The sequence below is a fragment of the Neopelma chrysocephalum genome, unplaced genomic scaffold, assembly GCF_003984885.1.
Source record: "Neopelma chrysocephalum unplaced genomic scaffold, ASM398488v2 Primary Assembly neopelma1_189, whole genome shotgun sequence".
Lineage (NCBI taxonomy): Eukaryota > Metazoa > Chordata > Aves > Passeriformes > Pipridae > Neopelma > Neopelma chrysocephalum.
The window spans coordinates 27,648-33,215 of NW_020897851.1; the positions used below are offsets into that span (position 1 = coordinate 27,648).

At 43.5% G+C, this 5,568-nt stretch overlaps 1 long non-coding RNA gene across 1 annotated transcript; it reads right to left on the reverse strand.

Moving 5' to 3' along the window:
• Positions 1-2,000: 2,000 nt before the first annotated feature.
• On the reverse strand, positions 2,001-4,950 carry LOC113976940. Its single transcript, XR_003537222.1, has 3 exons — positions 4,788-4,950; positions 3,364-3,587; positions 2,001-2,099 (listed from the first exon to the last, which is right to left on the reverse strand). It is a non-coding gene; the product is annotated as an uncharacterized LOC113976940 (long non-coding RNA).
• Positions 4,951-5,568: the final 618 nt, after the last annotated feature.

Consider the following 5,568-nt stretch of genomic DNA (forward strand, 5'->3'; position numbering starts at 1 on the left):
GCCTGTAATCCATCCTGCCACGTCCAAGGCTCTGCTGTGAGCAGGGGATTTATGATCACCTGAATGAATTGGAATTATTTGCAGCGATTAACAAAAGCAAAAGAATCATTTGGATTCGCTCCAGCCAGGATGCAAACACAGCAACTCAAAAAAAAAGCACCAAAAGTTGGGGTCTTTTGGTATTTAAAGACTATTTTGTGAGTCTTCCCTCGAGAACTTCAGTGCTCAGGCACTGAATGTTTTCTCATCAGGAAACATCTCATTTCCAGGCACCGTTTTCAGGACAAAGTGACATTTGCAGGTTAATTTTGCACCTTGCCTGACTGCACATGACACTCCTGGAACAAGCAAGAGCAAGGAAATTAAAGCATTTCCATGGATTTTCTCTACTTTTTTCCCCTGCTGGTGATTTTTGTCTTTAATTGATAACAATTAGAAAAATTTAACATTTTCTTAGCTCAGTTTCTATGTGGTTTTTTGGCAAATCATATGAAAGCTTTAATAAATTCATCCATGTGTGCACAGAGAAGCTGCCACTGACTGAGCTGGAACAGGGCAGGGATGAAGATTTTTGGGAATGTCACCAGAAAGGGGATTGGACAAGTAGGAAATGCCTTTTTACAACACTATTGCTCTGGGAAAAGGACCTTTTTTAAACTTTTCAGTTGTCAAAAAGAATTAACAAGACATTTTCATGGCACCAATGGAAATGATTGTCATAAAGAAAATCAGCAAACCTGTAAAATTCCAAAAAAAAGTTCCAAAATAACAACAATTTGGAGAACTCCTGAGATAAAAAAAACACATGAATTTGGTTTCCAAATGGAATCCACAGGCTCCTCTCCACTGATTCCATTGCTCCAGGCAAACACAGCATCAAACTGGTAAAAACCCCACGTTAAAACTGGAACCACAGAACTCCCAAAGTCATTTTTTCTCTCTGATTCCCCAAAGGAGTGACAAGAACTCCGAACTTTTTTAGTGCCAAACCATTTTATGGGAAAATTCATCTTAAAAAAAGAGCTGTGCCCTCAAAGATACATTGAATTCCTGATCTTGAAAGTCCTGGAGAGGGCAAAGAACAACTGGGCCACGTCCAAGGGATCAAAAAATAGCAGCAGCACTTTCATGTGAGCAATATCCAAAATTTATCTCTTGCAGCAACAATAAAAGAGGTTGAAATGTGGATGGGACTGAGAGAAAGGTCTGAGCTGAGAAACACAAACCTTTAGGGGAGAGCAGAAAAAAAGGGAATTATTGCCAGACTTGGTTTCCTCTTGAAACACAGTTGGGGTGTGCAAATATGAGGTTCTGGTTGAGCATCTTGGAGTTGTTTCTGTTATTACTCGAGGATATTGAGGTGAAGTTTATGCAGTGTACAGGTAAATATCCTCTCCCTGCCTGCTCAGGAACACAAAAGCCTTGCCATGAGCTCTGAAAACCACCTTCATTTCCTTTCTGCTCGTGCAACAGCTTGAGAAAGAAGATTTTTGGCCAAAGCCGCCCATTTCTGCAAAAATTTATAAAACAGCTCCTGCTCTGTGAATATTTCCAGCCTCTAAATACTCTTTAATTTGCTCCTTTTCTGTGCTGACCTGCGTTTTTGCTCACTTGTGAAAATTAATTAAGTATCTGAAGAGCCCAATCAGCCTTTTTGAGAAGAATGAAACATAAAAAGGGGTTTTGTTGGGTTCTCTGCATTTTCCCTCTCCCCATCCAGGCTGCCCCTCCCTCCCCTTTTCCCTATAATGCACAAAAACCCCGTGTAGGTCATAAGGCTGTTAAGCAGAATGTAGGTGGGTAATACATCAAGAGCACAGTAAACTATTAAACCCCAAAGATGCTTATCAAGCAGGATTAATCCCACACTCCAGCTCAGTTTTATTGATGCTGCAACATTAGTCTAAGGGGTTTTTTTGGAAATCACACCACATTTCCCAGGGGGGAGATGAGACAAATAACACTGCAATAAAAATTCATCATATTTTCCTACCTTGGCTGTTCCTGTTGCTCTGCCAGAACTTTCACCCCAATCTTTCAGCAAATAAAAAATCCTCACATCGGTTTTGACTGAACGGCTCACACAGCATAAAATTGCACTTGAAAAAGGAAATAAATTGGCTATTTTCCTGCTGTTTGTACTTATCTATGTACAGATGATCATTAAAACGGGGACATCCCATAGGGATGTGCCCATGGGCATTCTGGAATGAGCTCTGGAAGGAGCCTCTACACTTCAATCACCACCCTGGTTACTTTGCAGAAGATTAATTGTCTACGGTGTTTATGTAAATAGGGAAGTGAAGATTCCTGGGCACCCTTATCCATAAATTAAAATCAATGTTTCCTGCAGTTGTGGCTGTAAAGGGGAAATAGAGCCTGACTGGATGTAATGAGGCAGTTGTGTTCTCCATAACTCTAATTTACTGTTACTGCTCCAAGAACCAGCACCTCTTGTTTAGGCTGTTAAGTGACAATAAGTGCGGCTCAAATAAATCCTAATGAACACTCCTGGGTCACCTTACTGGATTTATGGGGCAGAATCAGCATTACTTGAAACAACTGGAGTCTTTGGGGCTGCCTGGGACAGTCTGAGCCAGGGATTGGATCCTTCAGGACACACATAGGGATGGACAGGGAGAGGAGCCTGGTTTGGGAAGGGTGACCTCCCCCTGAAGTTTTCTTGATAGCTGCCTTGGGAAAATCATTCCAGTGATTAAAATCAAACACAAACCCTCTTCTCTCTTGCTGCCTTATTTCCACACACACACACAGAGTGGATCTTCTCCCAACACATTTCCCTGAACAAAACAATTCCAGGCACCTGCTACAGAAAGGGCTCCATGTTTTGCTGCCAGGAAAATGCTGAACCCGTAAAGGATATTTTTGGGAGTCAGACCAGGTTGTGGTTCCTTCCTTGCTTTGGAAGAAGAGCAGCTCCTCCTTCCAGCCACGTCCACGAGGGACACGAGTGCTCCCAGGAAGCCCCAGTGGCCCTTCAGAAGCCTCTCAGCACCAGCAAAGCAGTTTTTTGGAAGGTCTTCCACTCAAGTGGTTCTCTCCAAAGACTGAGCCACCTCCTGTCTGCAATTCCCCTTCCAAAAATGTGCTGAGCAGGAGTTAAGGAGAGCATTGAGCTGGAGAGGGCCAGGGAAGGAAGAGCAGCCCCTGCTCAGATCCCCAGGCTTGGAGCTAAGGCATGAAATCCAAAGTCTAATTTAAGTCCTGTTGGCTCCAATGAGACAATCCAGTCTCCACAGGCAGAGGATGGCAAGCCCTCCGTTTTTGTATTCCCTTAAAACCCATGACAGTTCCCAAAAAATGTGAGGACATTTTGCTTTTCAATTAAAATAATGTACTTACATAACACCACTGCTTTTCACGCTGCTGGGCCTGGTCCTCCCTTCAGGAGCTTATCACTGTGATCCAGATTTCTTTATCCACCTTTGTATCTCATTCCAAGGCAGCTGGGCAGGATTTCAATCCAGGACCAGAGTGTTTCCACAGAAAAGCCTCCCCAGCCCCATTATGTGTCTGAGCAGGGGGATGTGGTGCAGACCATTGTCATGCTGCCCTCCTTCATCTCCCTGAAGCATAAAATAGAAAAATGCTTCAATTTTTAACCTATTTTTGAGGAAAATAAAAGCCTGACCTCTCTACAGAGCCTAAAGACTAATCTTGAAATCATGAGAAAGACTTTTACCATGACTCTTAATCCTTCAGTTGCTAATATTACACAGTGAAAGGCACTCACCACACGAGCCTCCCTTATGGAATGTGCCCTCCTATTTATTAAAAATAATATTATCACTACTGCCTATTTATTTAATGCTTTTCCTCTTCAGAGCACTTTTTAGGCATTAGCTAATTAATGTAATGACTTGTGATGTTTCAAGTGCTCCTCTCCTCGGCAGAGCTGGAGGGAGGGTGAGGAGAAGAGCTGGGATCTGCACAACCCCGGGCTCTCTGCAGCACCTCTGGCCTCTTCAGAGGGACAGGGGGAAGCCAGGCCAGGGTTTTGTGGCCCTTGGACACCTGTGGGATGCAGCAGAGGGAAGGGAATGCTGGGCAGCTGTTGGATGTGCAGCACTTTGGGTTAAAATCAGTGCTCCCAAACACAGAGCTCAGCACAGCCCCTTGTGAAACCAACCCCTACCTGTGTTGCTCATAACAAGGTGACATTTATGAAACTATTAACTTAATAACTCCATTATGCTTTACTGCAACCCCTCAGACATTGGCTCTGCAATGCATTCCCTCACCAAAGCTGTCAGAGTCATTTAAATATCATTAAACCATAAGGAATGAGCTCCTTTCCCTGCCCTGGGGAAGCTGCCTCAGCCTCAGGGACTTTCCCCCTTTTTCCCCTAAAGCTTCCTGCTGCTCCCATGGCACAGGGACAGCCTGGAGAGTCCACCAAGATCCCAGAAAACAAGCAGAGATGGAGCCAGGAAAGCTGTGCAGACCCACCACACAGTGGTGTCACCCCCAGGGAGGTGACACTTGTGCAGCACCAGGAGCCAGACGAGGCAGTTGTATTTTAAGTGTATTTTACACACAGATGGCATCTTCAAAACTTTCCTTATATCAAAAAGTGTTCTCTGTTACAGGAAAATTTTCAGTGGAACAAGAAAAAAAAATCTCCTGCTGGGTGACATCAGTGAGCACCCAAACCTGCACAAAAAGTCTTGCTTTAAAAACAACCTAAACACAAACCAGCCCCCTGGCACCAGGCCTGTGGACAATTTAACATTGCATGTGAAAAGGAAAGGTTTTTTCCAGCTTACCTTAATGATGGGAAAGGTGAAATTTGGCTTTAAACTACGTCCCAGTTAATAAAGCAAGAACTGTGTGCCTTGGGGCTTCCATTCCTCAGAGTTAACACAGAGGTTCCAGCTGCTTCTGTCCAGGAGAATTGGACTCTAAACAGTTTTACTCCCCTGCAAGTCTTTTTTTTCTGAATGGCAGATAAAATAAAATGAGGCACTTCTAGCACACAACTGTTCAAAATCACCTCTTTTTCTTATTCCTGGCTGGAAGCAGCAACCCAAGGGAAAAACCTGCCTTTCCAAAGAGCATCCTGCAACCCTGAACTGCTTGGAGCATCCCCATGCTTGGGAAAAACCCGAGGCATTTCTGCTCAAAATGTGTGTTTCTGGGTTACTTCCAGTCTCCAGCTTTTAAAGAGCAACATTTTTATTTCTTCAAAATGCCCTGCTATTGAAATTTATTTAGGGGACGTTTGAATTTTATTTTTTTTTAATTCTTCCTTCCAGTCTCTTCTTTGCTTTTTGCACTCATTAAAACTTTACTTGCAGAGCAGGAGGACAGAGCAACAGCACAATATATCTGTATAAAATGTGCAGATGTGCTCACCTACATCTGTATCATTGACAGTGATTAACAGAATATGGCACCTACAGACAAAATGCACCCGCAGACCATCTTCTAAAGCCTCATTTTTGCAGGGTTATTTTTTCCTAAAGCCTGTGTTGGTGCCTTGAAACACGAAAGCTGCAATGCAGATTAGAGGGTTCATTTGAAGAAGCCCCTTTTAGGGGATGTGGA